The sequence below is a fragment of the Myotis yumanensis genome, unplaced genomic scaffold, assembly GCF_028538775.1.
Source record: "Myotis yumanensis isolate MYYU_CA2020_CCGP unplaced genomic scaffold, mMyoYum1.0.hap1 SCAF_8, whole genome shotgun sequence".
In the NCBI taxonomy this organism is placed as follows: Eukaryota; Metazoa; Chordata; class Mammalia; order Chiroptera; family Vespertilionidae; genus Myotis; species Myotis yumanensis.
The window spans coordinates 76,420,046-76,442,921 of record NW_027223759.1 but is presented as its reverse complement, the minus strand read 5'-3'; the positions used below and the strand labels follow the sequence as shown (position 1 = coordinate 76,442,921).

The 22,876-nt window shown below is 47.1% G+C and overlaps 1 protein-coding gene and 1 pseudogene across 1 annotated transcript in view; one reads left to right on the top strand and one right to left on the bottom strand.

Moving 5' to 3' along the window:
* TMEM163 (transmembrane protein 163) overlaps nt 1-22,876 on the bottom strand; it is a 225,935-nt gene that overhangs the window by 14,363 nt on the left and 188,696 nt on the right. The window lies entirely within an intron of this gene.
* On the top strand, nt 16,873-16,973 carry LOC139015866 (U6 spliceosomal RNA; annotated as a pseudogene).

Sequence of the window (22,876 nt, the reverse complement as noted above, 5' to 3'; positions counted from 1 at the left end):
GTCAGCCCCGGACTAAGTAGGTGAAATTCCTACAGGAGGATCACAGGGAACTCAGTAGGGAGGACAAAGCAGGCCCGGGAACGTACAGAAAGGGCAGAGGCTGCGGCTGGGATCGGAGTGGCTGATCAAGAGAGAAGGTGTGCGGGACCCGTCCTTCCCCAGAAGCTTCATCTTCAAGAAGCTCTCACGGCCCAGGGCTCTGAGTTCGGTTCCTGGAGGAGCAGGGGGCGGGTTACTGGTGTCACAGAGCAGAAGCACCGGGCGCAGCTAAAGGCGCTGGAGCCCGAGCCCCCTGAACATCTGTGTGACTGGGCACGCCCTGAGCCTCTCCTCTCCCCTCCACTATCAGATGGAGCAAAGAGCAGACCTCCCACCCCTGGTGGCTATGCACTGTGTCCCCAGCAATCAGCAGGAACTACGTTTCCCAGAATTCCCATCCTCCGTGGCTCTGAGTCCCACTTGGCCCCAGAGACATCTGTGTGGAAGGCAGAGTGAAGTGCTGGCCCCTAGTCCCTGGGGGCAGGTGCAGGGCGCCAGGTGCTGCTGCAGCCACGCATGTGCTGCTGACCCACTGGCTCCGCTTAGACTCGAGGGAGGGTGGCGGCCAGCCCAGCACGCCCTGCCCCTGCTGGGCCCCTCCAGTGTCTCTGTGCCCTGAGCCACCCATGGCATCAAAGTTGAGACCATGCGGTCAGATGGGGCTCTAGTCCATCTTCAGGGAACCAGGCTGCCATTGCTCTGCTCCCCTCATTACCCACGTTTCCTTGCTTCCAGGCAGCCCTGCCGCCTTCAGGCCCAGATTCCTGGGCGGCAGCCAGCAGGGGCCCTTCTGCAGCCCCCCTCCCTGTAAGGTCCCACCCCTGCAGCCACATTTGGTGTGGTTCCCCTGAGAGGTGCTGCTTCTCTGCCTGAGCCTGACACACCACTGCATAAGGACGTTACAAAGTGCTAAGCAGGGCCTAACGCGGAGGAAATGCTGTGTATAAGCCAACATGTGAACCCAGGTGTGCCCCGTCTGTGGATTGTTTCTGTTACCCACACTCTGTGCCCAGGGTCACCTTCCCGAGGTCTGAGAGAACAGGCTGTGCCATCTCGAGGCCTCACCCAGGCTTGTTGGCTCACTATTGCCGCCCTGATCTCCCTCTGAAACACATGAGCCCAGAGGGACCCCAGAGGACCTGGGCTGGCTCAGAGCTGCCGAAGTCCTCCCTCAGAACCAGCGTTCAAGTCCTCAAGTCCTCTGTGCCCGCCCCACCAGAGCCACCTGCCTCTCCTCTCTCCACACCACCACCCATCGACTGTCAGCACGAGCAGAGTGTCACAGAGATGCAGGCATCAGCCTGCTCAAGACAGCTGCCATGGACTGTTGGTTAGTACCCCCCAAAATGCCGATGCTGAGGCTCTAGCCCCCCCAATGAGATGAAACCTTTGGGAGGTATCAGGGTTAGATGGAGGCAGGAGGGTGAGGCCCTCGTGATGGGATTAGCGGCCTCCTGAGAAGAGAAGAGGAAGTGACCTCTCTCTCAGCCACTTCCACTCCCATTGAGGAAAGTCTAGGCGAGGCCATAGTGAGAAAGTGGCTACGTCACTGAGACTGAGACGTGAGAAACACATTTCTGTTGTTTAAGCCTCTCAGCCTCTGGCATTTGGCGTGGCAGCTCAAGCTGACAGAGTCCCTGAATGTGATAAAGAGGATCCTCTCTGAGAGTCAGGGAACCAGAACATGCATGGCTAAGGATGAGAAACTGCAACCCGAGGGGGCGGGGGGGAGCCACCGCTGGCCTCTTTCAGGTGAAGCCACACCGCCTCACTTCCTCTCACAGCCCCGTCTAGCCAGCCTTGGACGGGAGAGACGCAGGTGCCCCGGGTCACTCAGCTGGTGTCAGGCCCTGGATGTGTGCCCAGCTGTAAACCTACCAGGAGACCTCATCCGTGGCCTTGTAAACATCTCTCATGTCACACGGACTCTGTGAAAACAGAGGGACAACCACTGCCTTGTTAGGTCTCCTTTCCACTGTTACCAGCACTGGCCCTGTGATTGCTCAGATTTGAATCTTACTAAATGGATAGAAGATCAGGGCAAAAAGGTGCAAAAAAACGGGCCAGGGACCCCAAAGCTAAGGGTAAATGTGCATTGAAGGTAAATGCTCCGTAGATGGTGTTTATGCCGTGAGCTTCTCCATGACCTTACGGAAGTGAAGGCCTTTTGTAACCATCTCAAAGCCATCTCGTGATATATTTGAGACGAAAAATGAAACGTATTCAGGAGACAGGTTACGTACAATCCAAAAAGAAAAATATTATCACCAAGGGTTAATCTCCCTAATAGCTAAAGAGCTCCTAGAAATCTGTAGGAAAAAGACTAAAAATAGAGACCAAAAATAGAAAATGGGCAAAGGACAATCAGAAAATTAAAATGAGTTTTAAACCTATCAAGGATGTTGAAACTTCTTAATAAAAGAAACAAAGACCAAAACTATACCAAGATATCATTTTTCACCTAACCAACCACGAGTATTATTAAAAAGGCTTGCTCTTGAGGCCTGAGAGGGTACCTCAGTTGGTTAGAGCATCATCCCAATATGCCAAGGTTGTGGGTTTGATTCACAGGGCACATGTAAGAATTAAACAATGAGTGCATCAATAAGTGGAATAATAAGCCGATGTTTCTCTCTCTCTCAAATCAATAAAAAAAAAAGAGAAATAAAAATGCTTTATCTTTTAAAAAAAATCCCTGGCTGGTATGGCTCAGGTGATTGGGTGTCATCCCATGTACAGAAGGTTGCTGGTTCAGTTCCCAGTAGGGGCATGTGCCCAGGTTGTGGGCTCAGTCCCTGGTGGGGAGGTGCACAGGAGGCAGCTGATCGATGTTTCACTCTCACATGGATGTTTTTCTCTCTCTCTATCCCTCTCACTTCCTCTCTCTCTAAAAATCAATACAAATATTAAAGAAAAAAAACCAAAAACCTTTTCTCCTGGAAAGATACTATTATGAAAATAAAGGACAACCACAGACTGGGGAAAAACATTTGCAAACACATCTGTTAAAAGTCTTATACCCAGCCCTGGCTGGTTTGGCTCAGTGGATAGAGCACTGGCTTGCAGACTGAAGGGTCCCAGGTTCGATTCTGGTCAAGAGCACATGCCAGGGTTTGCAGGCTGGATTCCCAGTAGGGGGCATGCAGGAGGCAGCCAATCAGTGATTCTCTGTTTCTATCTCTCTCTCCCTCTCCCTTCCTCTCTGAAATCAAAATATATATATTTTTAAAAGTCTTATACCCAGGTAATATTAAGAATTTCTGTAACTCAATAAGCAAACAAACAAATGACTCAATTTTTTGTTGTTGTTAGTTTTGTTAATCTTCACCCGAGGATGTTTTTTCCATTGGTTTTTTAGAGAAAGCAGAGGAAGGAAGAGAGAAAGAGAGAGAGAGAAATATCAATGTGAGAGAGACACATGGATTCGTTGCCTCCCTCACGCATCCTGACAGCACTGGGGATCAATGTGCAACCCAGGTAGGTGCCCTTAACCAGAATCGAACCTGAGACCCTTCGCTCCACAGGCCGACACTCCAACCACTGAGCCACAAAAGATTTGAACAAGTAATTTACCAAAAAAAGATACATGGTTAACAAATAAGCACATGAAAAGATAGCCAGCATCCTTTCCCAACAGAGAAATGTAAATCAAAACCACCATGAGATACTACTACATACCAATTAGAATCAGTAAAATTAGAAAGAAATAATAGCAATCATAGTGAGGATGTGAGCAGTGGGAACTCTCATGTACTGCTGGTAGGGATGTAAAATGGAACAGCCACTTTGTAAAACTGACTGGCCATTCCTTGTCAAGTTAAATATTAACTTATCATAGGACCCAGCAACTCAACTCACTGATATTTCCCCAAAATAAAAAAAAAGCCTATGTCCACACAAAAACCTGTACATCAATGTTCTTAACCGTGGTTTTCATGGTGTCAGAAAACTGGAAACGACCTAATAGTTTAACCATTTACAACTGGTAAATGGATAAACGAACTATAGGATATAGCCATACAATGGAATACTACTTGGCAATGAAAAAGAATGAACTACTAATGCATTCAGCAAAAATATGGCTGTACTTCAAGAGTATTATGCTAAGTAAAAGAAAGCAGGCACAAGAGACTAAATACGTTATGATTTTATTTATATTAGAGTCCAGAAAAGGAAAACTATGCCAACGGGAAGGCGAGCAGTGGCTGGGAGGGGAGGTAACTAAGGACTGCAGAAGTGTGGGATGAAGCCTTTTGGAGGGACTGAAATAGCCTATATCATCATTGTGGTGGTAGTTCTGTGACTATATACATCTATCAAACCCATCAAATTATATGGGGCATTTTACTGTATGTACATTATTAAATCTCAATAATAACTAATTTTTTACCCTCACCCTAAAGACATGTTTTTATTGATCTTAGAAAAAGAGGAATGGAGGGAGGGAGTTGGGGAGAGAGAAAGGGGAGGAGTTGAGGAGAAAGAGGCAAGAAGAAGCAGAAAGGGAGGAAGAGAGAGAGAGAGAGAGATGAGAGAGAAACATTGATAGGTTGCCTCCTGTACGCACCCTGACTGAGAATCGAACCTGCAACCTTTTGGTGTGTGGGATGATGTGCCAACAGACTGAGTCCCAGTCCCTGCTACATTGGTATGTAGTACGGACTCAATAAAACTAATTTTTTAAAAGCAACTTATCTCAGGGACTCCATAGGTGACAATTACAAACATTTACATAGTTCAGCTTATGCACATTATAATTCTACATATAATGTCCATTACCATGATACGAGGCAAAGAACAGATGAAAGCGCAATCATTATAAAGATAAAGTCGGAGGCTGAGAGTGGTCAGTGGTGGAACTTAGACACTGCTGGGCTGACTTCAAGTCGCATACATTTTCTGCTGATTTATTTCCACTGGGTGCGTAAACACTCCTTTTTATAGACTTATCTCAAGTGTTTCCTCCTCTGCTGAGCGTTTCCTGACAGCTCACGCTCTAAGACCTGACAGGCGCACACCACGCCTCCGCTGGCCGTGTCCTCCCGGGCCAGTGACGCGTCCTTTCACCTGCTTCCTTCCTGCCCTCTCCGGTGGCGCAGCGACAGAGACCCTCTCACCCCTCAGTGTCTCCCACGGCAATAGGAATGTCCGTGACAGGCACTGCCACCCCGCAGAGGGATGGCAATCGCCACCACCAGACTTTCACAAGCAGCTTTACGGAAGATACAGAAATGTCTGTCCATTCGTCATCTCACCCACAGTGAACGTCAGTGGCCTAAGGTTACAACCAAGAGGAGAGGATGGGTTTCTAATGATCAAACGGGGTGTGGGAATGTTCCTCGGATGGGGAGAAACCCCAGCGAGAGGGTGCTCTGGAGCACCAGGTGCCCCTGGCACTTTGGAGGAAGTAGGACATTGGTGAGGGCAAGGCTGCAATTCTGCAAAAGCCAGAGGGTCCCGGGTTGACAGACCTTCCAGCCACAGTCACGCTCCAAGATACCGGACAGAGGTGGGTCTGAGCATCTCCCTCGGCTCCCACCGGCCAGGCTGTAGGACGTGAAGGCCTCCCCATGCCGTCCTCCCGCCCATGGCCCCCACCCCACACTTCAGGACATCTTAGGAGAAGCCACCTCAGCCTGGCCTCACCTTCCAGACCATCCAGTACGAGTCTTTTCTAAGACCTAGTAATGCCTTAACCTGCACTTTCCCAACTTCATTTGTCCCAAAACATGAAAAGCAGCACCTTAACCCAATGGAACAAGGAATTTCTTACATAGGAATTTCAAGAGCCTGACAGACCCCTGCGCTAGAAACAGTTTTCCACCCTAAACTCTTTGCTCTGTGCCAAGGCTAATCCCGCCTTACCAAGAGATCCACACGCCCCCACCCTCGCCCAGGCTCGCCGGCACCACCACCAGCCCCACACCTGGCCCATGACCAGCAAGGGAGAGCACACCTTCCATAGAAACATGAGGTGGTCTTAAAATTACAGCGCACTATAACTGGAGCAATGCTTACAGACGATCTAATCGATGATGCCAGTGGGGAAACTGAGGGCAGGTGGCTCCCCCAGAGGCAGCAGAGCTCAGGGCTCCCAGCCATCACTCGCCTCCACCTTGGCAGCCTGACACTCAACTCCTCTAACTCTCTAGGCTGGAGCCTGGTGAATGCCACATGGCTCATTTTAGGCTCCAAAGGCAATTAGGGGAGAGTTATAAAGCCTAACTGGGGAAGCGTCCGTGAGCTGACAGGTGGTCATTGTCCGCCGGCTCAGGAGACCTCGGCCCGCCAGAGCTGGGCCTCAGTCAGGAGGAGGCAGCCTGCGCTGCCCCCCACAAAGACTGGAGACCTGGCGGTCACATTCCTATGGCCTGACCTACACCGATAAGTGATGATCTTTGCCAGCTCCTCTCAGCAACCACCCAACTGGACGAAGCTGACCCCCCCCCCCCTTCTCTCCAGCCACTGGGCTTCCCCTGTTCCTCTACGTGATGAGCACACTCCTACTCAGGACCTCTGTGCATGCTGTTCCCTCCCACCTCCTCACCTCTGTCATATCCCTGCCAAGTTTCACCTCAGTGAAGTGGTCCCTGACTGCAATCCTTCCCAATCCCTGATCTTTATTTTTTCTTAAAAGATAGCACTTTTCACATTCAAACACACGCATGGCTCTTTAAATTTAAAATTAACAGCATTGAAAACTCGGTTCCTGATTTGACTGTCCACATTTCAAGTGCTCAATAGCCAAATATGGCTATCAGTTGTCCTACTGGGGAGTGCAGATTTAGAATATTCCCATCTTCACAGAAAGGCTTATTGGACAGTGCTGAGTTAGAAACAAGTTATTCCCTCTGAACTAGGATAAAGCAGTAAGTGGCCAGAAAGTGTTCTAGACAATGCAGGCCAGGAGCAGATGGAGATTATAATCTGACAAATGGCTAAAAAGAAAATAGTAGTTAAACACAGACATGGGACCTGGAATTCAGCAATCACAGGGCTGAATCCATCACGATGGACTAACACTAGCAACCAAAAGGAACCTAGGGATTAGGATGATTTTTTTTAAATCATTGCATGCTTTTTAATGGAGGTATAATTAACATACGATAAAATGTACAGGTTTTTTAGACATTCCATTAGATGAATTCTAATGGTAACACCCATTTAACCACTCCTAAAACAAAAGGGAGAGCATTTCCGTTACCATAGAACAGTGGTTCTCAACCTTCTGGCCCTTTAAATACAGTTCCTCATGTTATGACCCAACCATAAAATTATTTTTGTTGCTACTTCATAACTGTAATGTTGCTACTGTTGTGAATCGTAATGTAAATATCTGATATGCAGGATGGTCTTAGGCCAGTGATTGCAAACCTTTTGAGCTCGGCATGTCAGCATTTTGAAAAACCCTAACTTAACTCTGGTGCCGTGTCACATATAGAAATTTTTTGATATTTGCAACCATAGCAAAACAAAGACTTAAATTTTCGATATTTATTTTATACATTTAAATGCCATTTAACAAAGAAAAATCAACCAAAAAAATGAGTTCGAGTGTCACCTCTGACACACATGTCATAGGTTCGCCATCACTGTCTTAAGGCGACCCCTGTGAAAGGGTCGTTCGACCTCCAAAGGGGTTGCGACCCACAGGTTGAGAACCACTGCCATAGAAAGTTCCTTCATGTCCCTTTTCCACCCCCTGCAACCACTTTCTGACTTCAATTAAGGGGATTAATTTAGTCTTTTCTCAAATTTTATGTCAATGGATTCATACAGTATCAGACAGCTTTGCCTGGTTGTCTTTTATCAACATAACGCTTCTGAGACGCACCTGTGTTGCTGCAGGTCTCAGTAGGGTGCTCTGCACTGTCCTCGAGTCTCAGTGCTCAGTGCCGCAGCCTCCCTGTGAGAGGCTTTCTCTAATCAGTGCCTCCGGGACACCAGGCTTTTTTATTTAGGATCTCAGGGGAGATGCCAAAAACAGGAAGGAAGCTGGAGGGGCCTAATCACCTCCCCTCATAGGAGACCATCTGCATCATGAGAGCTGTACCTTCATGTCAAAATATCAGGGTGAAATGACCTCAGGCAGAGAAGCTGCTACAACAACCTCTCCCATCAGCATCTACCAGCAGCCTCTAAAACATTCAGTCCAATCACTGATCAAAACCTTGGCTGTCAGGATATCCCAATGCAACTTTCCCACCCTGTCAACCTGCTGGCTAAAACCAACCTCCACCACTCCCCGTGCTATGGACTGCATGCTTGTGGGCCCCCACAATCGTATGCTGAAGCTCCAATCCCCAGTGTGATGACATTTAGAAATGGGGATCTTTAGGGGTGATTAAGTCATGAGGATGGGGCCCTTGTGAATAGGGTTAGTGCCCTGATCAGAGCAGACACGAGAGAGAGGATCTCTCTGGGCATTGGGAGGCACAGCAAGAAGGTGGTCAACCGCAAGCCAGGAAGAAGGCTCTCCCCGACACCAAACCCACTAACACCTCGGCCTCAGAATGCTCAGCCTCCAGAACTATGGGAAATAAATGTTCTAATACTGATCAAGACACAAAGTAGGTAACCACTGTGCTCTCCTCCTCCCATGACCACATAAAAATTACAACTGAATTATAGAATAGTCAATGTGGAGAACCATCTGAAGACTGGCTGAACAGAAGTCCTATAACTGAGGATATAAAGAAGCCACATGGAGACTGGTAGGAGGGGCAGAAACAAGAAGTGAGCTGGCCCCACACCCACGTGTTGTGGTTGAGAATCAGGAGGGATATCTCAGCTACAGAGCGAGCCATCCCAGTCCCACACCTGGCTCCCCAGCCCAGAGCACCAGTGCTGGGAAGAGGAGCCCCCATAACATCTGGCTGTGAAATCAGCAGAGATTCATCCATCCAGGTGAGACAGAAGGCTGCTGGAAACTCAAGTGTCCTCTTAAAGGGCCCGCACACAGACTCACTTGCTCATAGGTATCCATGCTGGGCTTCAGTAAAGGACTGGGGGGTGCAGGTGGGGGTGTGAATGCCAGAGACATACAGGGAGAAACTGAATTATGTGGCTTCGGGGCAAGGGCTGGAGGGACAGCCACATTGCCCCATATTGAACCCTCCCCACACACAGTCAACTGGAATCTACGTTAACCTGGTGAACAGGGGTGACTACCTGAGACCCAGCCCCTCCCAACTCACACTCCTCCCAGGCTCTTACAGCAGCAGACAGTTGACCTTAAAAACTCTCCAAGGTCCGCAGGCCCCAAGCTGGCCTCAAGGTGCCTGTACCTTTTGCTGGGTGGCCCAAGCTCAGCACTGGTGCCAAATTTGAATCTGCCCTAACCTGGTGAGCACTACTCACCCCACCCTGGGGACTCCCTGAGACCCCACTTCACATACTGCCCATGGGCAGGCGGCAGGTGCAGCAGGCCTCAGGGTGCCCCATAACTCCTGCCGAGCAGCCCCCAGGCCCAGCCCAGGCAGCTACCAGCCACTGATTGCTTTGCAGCTCCTACCAGGCAGCCCAGGCAGCCCAGGCAGCAGCTGGCCTTGGCCTGCACTGGAACCCTTCCCAAGAGGCCCCAGAACCAACACAATAGAGCACCACCCAATTAGCACACCAGGGGCACACCCCAAAGGGGGTTTCGGCAGGCACCGAACCCTGCTGGGGTGAATCCTATGCTGGGGGGTCAGCCAATCCTCACAGCCAGTCAGCCTGAGGGTCAGCTCCACCCACTGATGTGCCAACAGCCATCAAGGCTCAACTACAACCCACACAAGGGACACCCCTGACACCCTCGGCTCAGGTGACCAGGGAGGCTGTGCCACTGGGCCCCACAGGTCACCTATGACACAGGCCACCCTGCCAAGACCGAAGGACGTAGCAGCTCTACCTCATACAGAAACAAACAAGGAGTCAGCCAAAATGAGGAAATAAACATGTCCCAAATGGAAGAACAGGAGAACACTCTAGAAAAAGAACTCAACAAAATGGAGGCAAACAATCGAACAGATACAGAGCTCACAACCCTGGTTATAAGGATGCTCAGTGACCTCAGTGGGACACCCGATTATGTTTATGCGTTGTTTCTTATTATATCCTAATACTGCCATCATACTTACTATCGAGATCTACTGACCTGAACAGCTTTTATATCCCACAAAGAGAGAGCAAGGAGAAATAAATAAATGTCTGTTGGCTACGCCCCCCAATCTATAATATTTTGTCATAGCAGCCAGACAGACGTATACATCCACCATCACGCCCGCCGATATATAACTCATTCGCCAGAAGAGCCGTGGGGGTGGGGTTAACAGCTGTAAATCAAATTCACCTTCTGAGTGATTCACATCCTCACTAAGCGGAGCAGCCAGCGGCAGTTTCTAACACTGACAGAGCTCTCCACCCTGCCACGCCCCCTCCCATCGTTCAACAGCCCCCGCATCATACCATAAAGCCCCCCCATTGTCCCATACAGCCCCCCATCATTCCATACAGCCACCCATTGTCCCATACAGCCCTCCATTGTCCCATACAGCCCTCCATTGTCCCATACAGCCACCTCATCATTCCATACAGCCCCCCATCATTCCATACAGCCCCCCATTGTCCCATACAGCCCCCCATTGTCCCATACAGCCCCCCTCATCATTCCATACAGCCCCCCATCATTTCATACAGCCCCCCATCATTCCATACAGCCCCCATCATTCCATACAGCCACCTCATCATTCCATACAGCCCCCGCATCATACCATAAAGCCCCCCCATTGTCCCATACAGCCCCCCTCATCATTCCATACAGCCCCCCATCATTCCATACAGCCCCCCATCGTTCCATACAGCCCCCCATCGTTCCATACAGCTCCCCCATCATTCCATACAGCTCCCCCATCGTTGCATACAGCCCCCCGCATCGTTCCATACAGCCCCCCATCGTTCCATACAGCCCCCCATTGTTCCATACAGCTCCCCCATCGTTCCATACAGCCCACTATCGTTCCATACAGCCCCCCATCGTTCCATACAGCCCGCCATCGTTCCATACAGCCCCCCATCGTTCCACACAGCTCCCCCATCGTTCCATACAGCCCCCCATCGTTCCATACAGCTCCCCCATCGTTCCATACAGCCCCCCATCGTTCCATACAGCCCCCCATCGTTCCATACAGCCCCCCATCGTTCCATACAGCTCCCCCATCGTTCCATACAGCTCCCCCATCGTTGCATACAGCCCCCCGCACCGTTCCATACAGCCCCCCATCGTTCCATACAGCTCCCCCATCGTTCCATACAGCCCCCCATCGTTCCATACAGCCCCCCATCGTTCCATACAGCCCCCCATCGTTCCATACAGCCCCCCATCGTTCCATACAGCTCCCCCATCGTTCCATACAGCTCCCCCATCGTTGCATACAGCCCCCCGCACCGTTCCATACAGCCCCCCATCGTTCCATACAGCTCCCCCATCGTTCCATACAGCTCCCCCATCGTTCCATACAGCCCCCCATTGTTCCATACAGCCCCCCATCGTTCCATACAGACCCCCATCGTTCCATACAGCCCCCCATCGTTCCATACAGCTCCCCCATTGTTCCATACAGCCCATCGTTCCATACAGCCCCCCAATATTCCGTTCAGCTCCCCATCATTCTATACAGCCCCCCATCATTCCATACAGCCCCCCATCGTTCCATATAGCCCCCCAATATTCCGTTCAGCTCCCCATCATTCTATACAGCCCCCATCATTCCATACAGCCCCCCATCGTTCCATACAGCCCCCCATCGTTCCATACAGCCCCCCATTGTTCCACACAGCTCCCCCATCGTTCCATACAGCCCCCCATCGTTCCATACAGCCCCCCATCGTTCCATACAGCTCCCCCATCGTTCCATACAGCCCACTATCATTCCATACAGCCCCCCATCGTTCCATACAGCCCCCCATTGTCCCATACAGCCCCCCATCATTCCATACAGCCCACTATCATTCCATACAGCCCACTATCGTTCCATACAGCCCCCCATCGTTCCATACAGCCCCCCATCGTTCCATACAGCTCCCCCATCATTCCATACAGCTCCCCCATCGTTGCATACAGCCCCCCGCATCGTTCCATACAGCCCTCCATCGTTCCATACAGCCTCCCATCGTTCCATACAGCCCCGCCTCAAAGGGTTTTATTCATGGAGCTGCTCACAGGATCACCTTTCATAGGGATGAATTATTTTTGCACCACTTGTCACGTCCCCCTTTAAGTTTATCCCTTATCATAGTGACACCAGGAGATGCAATTCCAGGTCACACTGAGCTGTGGTCACCACACCAGACACAGGCCCTGTGTGAAAATCCAACTCCCCTAGTCCCCCAAAGACCAACACGTCCCCTTTCACCTGCTGTGTGACAGTACGTGGGGAGTGGGGACGTGCGCTTGCTTACGCCTGCAAAAAAGGCGTCCTAATGAGGACAAATTTCAAACCGTCTGACACGGCCCTGCTATAGAATTACCCAGGGAAACGCTGGTGCTGGCTGAATACTCAATGCCTATCGATTTATGGCCCCAGGTGAAATGAAAAGTCACTCTAATCCTCAGATCTTTTTGTCCCCCAGCCGCACGCCCCAGGCAGATGAGAAAAGCCGGCAGATGTGGAGAAAATTACGCCAAGCGCAAGCTCTCAATCTCCCCTGGTTATTAAATTATATTGACAAATTGCCGTGGATGCACATTGAATGACTTCACAATTTTAAAATTAACATAGCAAAGCATTCTGATACGGGAGGGTCAAGAGCTGAGGGTTTGCGGCTGTGGCATCCGGTCACTGGTGTGGCCTACAGACCGAGAGCCCTTGGCCCCTGGTAATTTCCGGTCAGGCTGGCCCACCTGCAAAGGGCGCAGATGCCCAGCTCCGTGGATCCCGTGAAGCTGAGGTTGGCAGAGCCACGGGGTGCCGCAGGCGAGGAGAGGGCAGTGTCGGTGGAGGCACTCTGCCTGCCCGGGGACAGGGAGGGCGCTGTGACGGGCTTGGCTCGGGCTCTAAGACGCAGCCTCGTTTCTGTTAACCAAGGCATCGGCCGTTTGCTAATGCAGTTCAGGAAAGCAGGGCCCGCTGGGGGACAAGCACTCTGATGCCTGGACACTGCCAGGGATCGGGGCTGAGCCATTGTGGCCGGCCTCGCACACCTTCCTCCCTGGTGGACCGCTGGGCATTTACAGGCAGTGACACCTCAGGGTCCTGCAAACCAGGACCAAGCATCGCAAGCCCTCAGTCACCCCCTCAGGACAAAAGGCATTGGCCCCAAACAGCGAGCTAAGTAACCTCTAGGATCAGGTCCCACCGCTCGTGGTGTAGAAGGTACTCAGGCTCCCATCTGCCAGGCCTATCATCTACTGCCCTAAATACAGAAAAAATGCGGGACAGTCTCCCTCTATGTTGCCTGATGGTTCTGAATTTCAATTTTGGCAAAATCAAAAGAGCAATTCACAATGCAAGACACTGTTTCCTCTATTAGAAAATGCCTTAAAGATCAGAAGGAATTGCGATGGAAGAGCATGAGATGAACACACATATTCAGCCCAGTGAGGCCACTAATGGCAGCACAGGAGTTTTTATAAAGGCACGAACCCACAAGGACAAAGAAAACAGGAGAAGGACAGCCGCCGCGGATTTGTGTGAGCTGGAAAAGCAGACAGAGGTGTGGTAGCTCCTTAAAAGGGCAGGGGAAATGGCATCCTAGGGCAAAGGGGAGGATGAGAGCAAGATGCCCAAACCCCAAGGGCTCAGGATCCATGCTACTCGGTACCCTGGAACAGAGGTGAGACTAACAGCAGGAGGGTCCACTGACAATGTCCTCAGGAGCCCAGATCCCTCCTCCACTGGGCGGTGTGGGGGCCTATTCCCTGCAGGCAGGGAAGTGCTTACTGCAGAGAGCAAAACACAGAGTCTCCCCAGGCTGAGCTGAAGCAGGGTGACTGCCTGGAAAGAGGGGGTGGGTTAAGGGAGTTTGCCTTCTACCCTCGAAAGTGACTAGCCCAGGAGAACAGAGAACATGATTTAAGTGCATAAAGTAAAATGTACAGACGTATAAAGAAAACCAATTATACTTGCATTCATTTAATAAGACAGATAAACTGCTTTAGCCACAGAAGTGCTTCTAAGTTAATGTATTAAATAGCAAGATCCAATAGCAGATCTAATAAGTACAGTTTTAAGTTGTGATGAGCACAAAAGATATGTTGAGATATCTGCCAAATCAACCTTAAATAAAAAAATATCTGATTTGTATTTTATTGGTGAAAAAGTCACACACACTCTAATATTACAACTGTGACTGATTGCCTAATCTTATAATGGAAGAAAATGTTAACAGTCAGATTGAGGTGAAATAAAAATAAAGACAATTTCTTTCCAATTAAAGTTTCCCTAAATTCCATCCCTGAACTCAAACACCAGGTTAAAAAAGTCCCTGCCCTAGAATTAAGATCACATTTGAAAAGTCTCGCCCACCCACAATCATAAACATATTCTTAAATATACGCAGGCAGCCAATGATCACCAGACTTGGAAGCCATCTAATATGAAAGACAGAGACCTAAACAGGTAGAAAAATGTCACTTGCCAACAATAGTAGGCAGAGAGATGAAAACTTTTAAAAACGATCATTAACATCATTAGAAATAGGAGATACTATACTGTCATATGAGAAAAGGATGCTATAAAAAGAACGTAGCAGGAAAAATAGTTCTTAGAATTTAAAAACATACTAACAGAAGTTAACAATTTTAAAAGCATCAGAAGATAAGGTTGAGGGAATCTCTCAGAAGAACAAAAATTAAAATATAGGTGCTCTGGCCAGTATGACTCAGCTGGTTGGGCATCATCCTGGGCACCGAGGGGTTACTGGTTTGATTCCCAGTCAGGACACATTGGCATGATTTCTTGGTGTGGGACGTGCAGAAAGCAGTCAGTCCGTGTATCATTCTCACATTAATATTTCTCTCTCTCTTTCTCTCGAGCTCTCTCCCTCTTTCTTTCTCTAACAATCAATAAAAAGTCATAAAATATTTAAAAATTTTAAAAATATCTCTATTTAGTAATTGTTGAAAAATTAAAAATAAAATATAGGAGAAATAAATTAGAAGACCAGTGCAACATTTAATAATACAAAGCCTAAAAATATAAGAACAGAAAAAACAATAGCAAAACAAATAATAAAATAACTTAAGAAAATCTTCTAGGATTAAAGGACATGAATACCATTAAAGTTCTCAAAAGCAATATTAGAAATTAGAAGACAATGAATTAATGCCTTCAAAACTCTAAGAGTAAACTCATTTCCACCCAGGCAAGTTACCAAGTAAAGTTTGAAGATAGAATAACAATATTTCCAGACATTCAAGGTCTCAAAATGTTTGTCTTCCCTATATCTGTTCTGAGGAAGCTACTGGAGGACGGAGTAGTCCAGGAAAGGCAGCAACATGAGGTCCAATGAGATACAACTTAAGAGAAAGGGAACTGAATCCCCAGGATTACCAGGCCTGGGATCCTAAAATGACAGCTGTAGAGCGGACCCGGAGTGTGCATGTGTGCACGTGTGTGTGTGTGTGTGTGTGTGTATAATTTATATTATATATTCCTTTATTAGCATGAGAAAATACACAATGTAATGCAAGAAAGGAAAAAATAAAGCAAACAGGACTCCTGGGCTCAGCTATGAATAACATTTACAATCTTAATAATAACAATGTTGAATACTGATCTAATCAAAATAACCATGTAAATGTATTGGGAGGTAATTAGGCAAGGAAATGATTAAAGGGCTAAACAGAATAGGAAGTCAAGACATCATGCCAATAACCGAGAAAGCAAGAAGTAACAACACATGCATGTTACTTAGAGATGGAAGCTGGAAGGAGCTATAAACAGTTGCCCCTGGGGAGGGGGTTATTTTTTTATAATGAGTCTTGCAGAGTAATTGGCTGCTTGAATTATATGCACGTACAACTTGGGTAAAAACTGAAACTCAAAGTAAAGAAAATGTTTCAGGGCAGTGATTGCTGAGTGTATTAGTCAGAAAGCAAACCAGCAGGAGATGAGTGTCAGACATGTAGGCAAGGAACTGGCTATGTGACTGTGGGGCTGGCTCAGCAGTCAGAGACCCAGGGGAGCACTGTTAGGGAGGACAGGCTGGGACTCAGACAGGCGCTGAGGCCGCTGTCCACAGGCAGAATCCCTCTTCCTCGGGGAAGCCTCAGCGATTCACACCCCTCAAATGACTGGGTTAAGCCCACTCAGCTTATGGAGGATTTCTCAGAAAGTCAACTGATTATACATATTCATCATTTCCACAACATTTCTTTCCAGCATCACCGTCTGTGTTTAAATGAATAACTGAAAAGTACACAGATCGATAAATGTACGGGGCAACACTGGCTTGTTCTATTATAGTTACCCTAGGAGCACTCACTGGTGGTTCGGTCACTAAGGGACCTTTCTCACACTTATAAATAACTGGGCTCCATCAGAGGTCCTTACCTGGCCGAGGGTAGGTTAGTCCAGAACCTGAAAGCCACCTAACACCTCAAAGGTACAATGTGGAACATCACCACACAGAACACACTTCTGTGCAGACTAACTTGGCCAACTTCTTAAAGTAAGTGACCATTTTGTCTCTCATAGGAAACAAAACAAAACAGAAAAAAAAAAGAAACACCAACAGCAAAAACTGAAAAGGAAAAGTAAGCAAACATAAACTCACTTACCCACCCAAAAAACTGCATGTGAACAAAATGAAGGCGCCACTAAAGATAAGAACTTACTAAACCAGAAAGCAGAGATCGCTTCACAACACGTATACTAAAATCGGAAGGATACAGAGAAGATTACCATGGCCCCTGTGCAAGGATGACCTGAAAAAACACACACCAAAAAACTAGAAAGCAAATTGACAGACCTGATCTGCAAAGTAAAATGCAGGTTTTAAAAAAAGAAATGCAAGAAACTTCCTGCAATCTAGCTTAAGAAACAAAAAGCAAGGCCACAGATGGACATGAGCAACACAACAGAGCCCATAAGTACAGATGGATTAGAGATGATAAAAAGTCATGGCAAACTATCAGGAGCAACTTTATTGCAATAGACTTAAAAACCCAGATCCGTGGTCGGCAAACCGTGGCTCGCGAGCCACATGCTGCTCTTTGTCCCTTTCAGTGTGGCTTTTCCACAAAATATCACGTGCAGGTGCGCATGTACAGTGCGATTGAAACTTCGTGGCCCATGTGCAGAAGTCGGTATTTTGTGGAAGAGCCACACTGAAGGGGCCAAAGAGCCGCATGTGTCTTGCGAGCTGCGGTTTGCCGAGCCGCAGTGTGCCGACCACTGGCCTAGATCAAATAAGCAATTTCCTAGAAAAACAAAGTTTGAAAATTGTTCTAAAAACATAAACTATAACAATATTTAAGGTGGCAGGGGGAAAAACTCAACAATAATACCAACAATAATAGAAGCAACAAACACCTATTGTAGCACCAAGGGCTGGGCACCTTTTAAATGCTTGTTCCATGCACTGACTGAGCGGACCCTTACAACTCCATGACACAGGCACTAATGTTAACTTTACAGATGAGAAAACTGCAGCCAATGTGCAGTAACTTGTCCAAGTCTCTCAGCTAATTTACCCAGGAAGTCTTGGCTGCACAGTTCACTGGCTCAATTTTGCAGGTAAGTTCTACTAAGACCTAAAGGGGCAAATAATTCCTGCATTATAACCAGAGCACAGAAAGAGAAAAAAAAGCTACATCATAGATGAGTCAGATCATCCATATTCCAAATGAGAAAATGGTGACTTTTATATTATATGCATTTTACCCCAGTCAAGAAATATACGTCTTGAACAAGAAGAAAAAGAGCTCTGGCCGGTGTGGCTCAGCTGCTTGGGCACCATCCGTACACCAAAGGGTTACTGATACGATTCCTGGTTGGGGCACGCGCCCAGACTGCGGGCTCAATCTCTGGTGGGGAGTGAGCGAGAGGCAGCTGGTTGATGTTTTGTTCTCACATCAATGTTTCTTTCTCTGTTTCCCTCTTCCTTCCTCTCTCTCTAAAAAAATCAATTTTTAAAACACTTTTTTAAAAAGCCACATAACTCATACAGGGTGGAGCAAAAGTAGGTTTACAGTTATTCATATGAAAAATAATACAATAATTAAAAAATAATAATACAAGAATAAACTCTCTTTTTTGTACTCACAACTGTAAACCTATTTTTGCCCCACCCTGCATGTGGTACACAAGGACGGGGCTTCAGACCAATGTCACTTACGAGCACAGATGCAAAAACCCTAAGTCAGCGGGCACCAACCTTTCGGACCTCATGGGCCACCAGTAGTCTGCAGACCACCGGTTGGCGACCACTGCCCTAAATGAAATTGTAAGTGGAAACATACAATGGATTAAAAAAATAGTACTTTCTGGACAAATAACGTTTATCCCAAGAATGTAAGGATGCCTCAATATTAGAATATTGACTCAAAATATGAACATCTTAAAGAAAAAGAAACATCTCAGTATATACAGAAAAAATACTCAAGATTCAACAGCTATCTGTGATTTTTTAAAAAAATTCTAAGTAAAAAAGGAATTGAATAGTCATTTCTTGACTCCAAAATCAGCACCAAACTATTAAATATTGTATTAAAGATCTTGGATAATAAGTAAGACAAGGAAAAAAATATTAGAATTGTAAGAAGAGCCATACCGTCATTAAATAATATACCCAACACAATCTGATAACCAAAAATAATTTTAGAAAAGTCAGCAAGGTTACAGGTTAGCAAAACCAATAGTATTCAAATACCATTAGATTTTTTATGCAATAATAATTTAGAAAATGAAACAAACATTAACCCTTAAAATAGCAACAAACTGCACAAACTATTAGGGAATAACCCTAATAAAAATGTGTAAGATCCTTACAAAGATGTTTACAAAATTTCACTACAGGACATAAAAGAAAACATGAATGGAGAGAGATGAAATGAAAGGGAGGATTCAATAGCTAAAAGGAGCCAATTCACTCAAAATTAATACATCTAATGCAACCTCACTCAATACTACAACAGAATGTTTCATTAAATTTGCAAACTAAGCTGGAAATTCATATTGAGTACTACAAATGCAACATTAGTCAAAACCATTTTGAAGATCCCAGAAAAGAGGGACCAAGCATTAAGACTTACTGCAATTACAGAAATGTTAAAGTATAACACTGGAAGAGAACCCACAGGCCCACAGCATGGAACGTGACTGGCTCAGGTCCAGAGATGGCCACGCACCCATGGGGATTTGGCATCTGATGGAGGTGGTTTTTGACATGGAGTCAGGAAAGTCCTATATTCGTATTAGAAAAGTAATCAGCAAAACTGGATCCCTACCTCATACCATACACACATAAAAATTCTAGACAAATTAAAGATCCAATTTTAAAGTCTATTTTTATATGTATTTAAAAAATAAGAAGATATTGGCATACATCTTTATCGCATCCTGAACCCCCAACTTCTCCAATAAAACAAAACCACCACAAACCCACAAAAGAAGGGATTGATAAATTTGGTTACAGCAAAATGGAAGGTGGAGGTGGGGGTGAGGGGTGTCTAATAACAAAAATACGCAATATTAAAAAGAAAAACAAGATATCAAGAGAAATTATTTGCAACTTGTATACAACAAGACTGGTGCTCAGAACCTATAAATAACTCTTAAAAACCAGTAAGAAGAAGACAACAGAAAAATGGGTGAAGAATGTATGAAGAAGCAGTTTATAAAAAAAACACAGACAATAAACATAAAGAAGTATAATCAACTTCACCAATAATCAAGGGAAAACAAACTAACAGTAAGTATCATTTTTCAGCCAAGAGACTGGAAAACTATAATAAACTAGAAGCTCGGTGCATGGATTCGAGAGGGGGGCAGGCCAGGCCAAGGGAACCCACAGGTGCACGATCGGGCCTGGGGAGGGACCAAGGGAAGGCTCCAGGGCATGTCTGGCCCATCTTGCCCAGTCCCAATGGACCAGACCCCAGCAGCAAGCTAACCTGCCAGTTGGAGTGTCTGCCCCCTGGTGGTCAGTGCACATCATAGCAACTGGTCAAACGGTCAAACACTTAGCATATTAGGCTTTTATTATACAGGAAAAGATTTGAAGATATCATGAAGCATGGTGACATTCTGAAAATGTAAATTGGCACAGCCACACTAAAGGGCAATTTGGCAGGATCTACTATCCCAAAATTCCTCTCCTACATGTTTACCTAGAGAAGCCCCACCTGCACACACTACACATTAACATGATAGTACAACTATGTTCATTCCAACAGCTTTGTAACAATCAACAACTAGAAACTACTCAAATGCCCACAGGGGAGTGCCTACAATACCTGAATGTATATGTTAGGAGTTAACATCATACATATTCTAGATCTTAAAAACATGTTGTGCCCTATCCAATTTGGCTCAGTGGGTAGAGCGTTGGCCTACAGACTGAAAGGTCCTGGGTTCGATTCTGGTCAGGGCATATGCCTGGACTAGAGGCTTGATCCTCAGTGGGGGGTGTGCAGGAGGCAGCCAATCAATGATTCTCTCTCCTCATTGATGTTTCTATCTCTCTCTCCTTCTCCCTTCCTCTCTGGAATCAATCAAAACATTTAAAAAAAACACGTTGAGTTAAAAAGTTGTGGTGTGATATGTACAATACCCATTCATGTAAGAACACACATCATTATATTTTTTATGGATATAAATATGTCTCATATAAAAACCAGGGGTGATGGTCAAGCTGCCTCACCTGGATATCACCTGCTCCCATGCATCACTAGCACTGCGCTCAGAACAGAACGCAAGGCTATGACTATGGGGGGGGGGGGGGGGGTGGTGGTCTGGGACGGGCCTCTCTGCTAGCTTGATTCTCCCACAGCCTCTCTGATAGCTTGATTCTCCCACAGCCTCTCTGATAGCTTGATTCTCCCACAGGGGTGTGAAAGTGTCCACAGAAGAGACTGCTTAAGGTTCCTTGAAAAATAAGCTCCTCTTGGTTTTATCCCCTTTCTAAGTAGGGTTCTGGCCGGCTGCCTGGCATAGCCAAGGGCCTCATGCATGCATGAATTGATTCATTCAATATACATTTATCAACATACATGTATTAAGTTCCTACTACATGCCAGGTTCTATTTAGGGCTGGGAAGACAGTGAATCTTAGTCCTTAAAGAGGTCAGTCTATTCAGGGAGGCAAGTAGGAAGAAAACGACACTGTACTGTGGTCAGAGCGTGGGGGGTCTCGGGAGCATGGAGGATGGACACCTATATCGGGGCTGAGTGATGTCTGGGGAACTCCAGATGGAGTGCTGCTGGGTCAGGTAAAACAGGACCGTGGCAGAACCCAAGGGCAGCACTAACTCCCCACGCTGCTCTCACCAGCCTGCAGGTGAGGGTCGGGGGGAGCGTAGAAGACCACCGCCCGCACAGTGAGAGCTTCCACTCAGCAGCTCCTCTGACAGCCGCCTCTCATGCTCCCTCTCGTTGCAACAGCCACCCCCCCCCCCCAACCAAGCATGAAGAGGAAGGCCCAGGGTCCCTCCCAAACGGCTGCCTTCGCAGGTACCAGCAGCCTGGTTTTCAGTTCTGCCTCTTTACCGAGTCCATGGGGCTGGGGTGACCAGAGAGCCCACTATACCAGGATTATTCAAGGACCAAGAATTCTTACCCAGTGCCCCAAAACTACTTCCCCAAAAGTTCCAAATTTCCCCTAACAATTCAGTAACACGTGTGGCTTTGTCACCAAATACTCATATCCTGACTGTTCCATAGTGACAGCTCTGCTGCTGGGACGGCAGGCGGAGTGTAGGTGAGGCAGAGAGGAGCCGGCACTGGGGGAACGGAACCCCCGAGGCTTCCTGCGGGGAGGGACTGTGAGCACCATACACACAGGGGTGCCTTAGTCCAAGCCCGGGAAATAAAAGGCATTCAGTACCATTCCCTTCATTAGCTGAACAATGAACAGAAAAACAGGGAAATGCTATGAGGACTGCATTGTCCATATTGCACTTAGGGAAGTGAATGAAAAAAGATTTACTTTAAAATGTTCAACACCTTCCAAAGCTAGGACAGTGCTCTTAAAGCCCCAGAGAAAGAGAGATACCAAATTAGAAGTGCGGAATTCTCACATTCCAAATGGAAAGACAAGTGCCAAGAGATTAAATACATTTCCCAAGGTCAAGCACAGAAGCATCTGAATAGCAAAGTACTCAATCTTGCCTTAGCAACACGCATGTTTAATAAACACCAGTGTCCTTAAATACACAAATGCCCCTCAATTAGACTGGGGGATGAAGAGGAGTGGGCACATTTCTTTCTCTCCCTCCTTCCCTCCCTCCCTCTCTTCCTTTCTCTTCTCCGTTTTTGTTGCCATAACCCAGCAGCCTCCTAAAGCGGGTTTTCATAGTATTTGTCATGTGGGAGTCTTCAAGGCCACTGGGAAAATGGATGGGGGAGGGGAGTGGGAAGGGTCACTCCCATTCAGTAGTTGGAAAATTCTAGACTTGAAGTTTATTCAGAATCTTCTGTTAGACTGAGTCTCGGCCATATTTCCTCAATCAGGAAACTGAGCGTGTTGTATTAGCTTTTCTTGAAAGCTGACTTTCAGGACTCATACTCTGTGGTACTCCAGGAGGCAATCCACAGGAGAGAAGAGCCCTGTCAGAACACCTGGCTCTGTTCATGTATGTCTGTGTGTGTCTGTATATGTGTGTGCTTGGGTCTCTGTATGTCTGTGTGTGTCT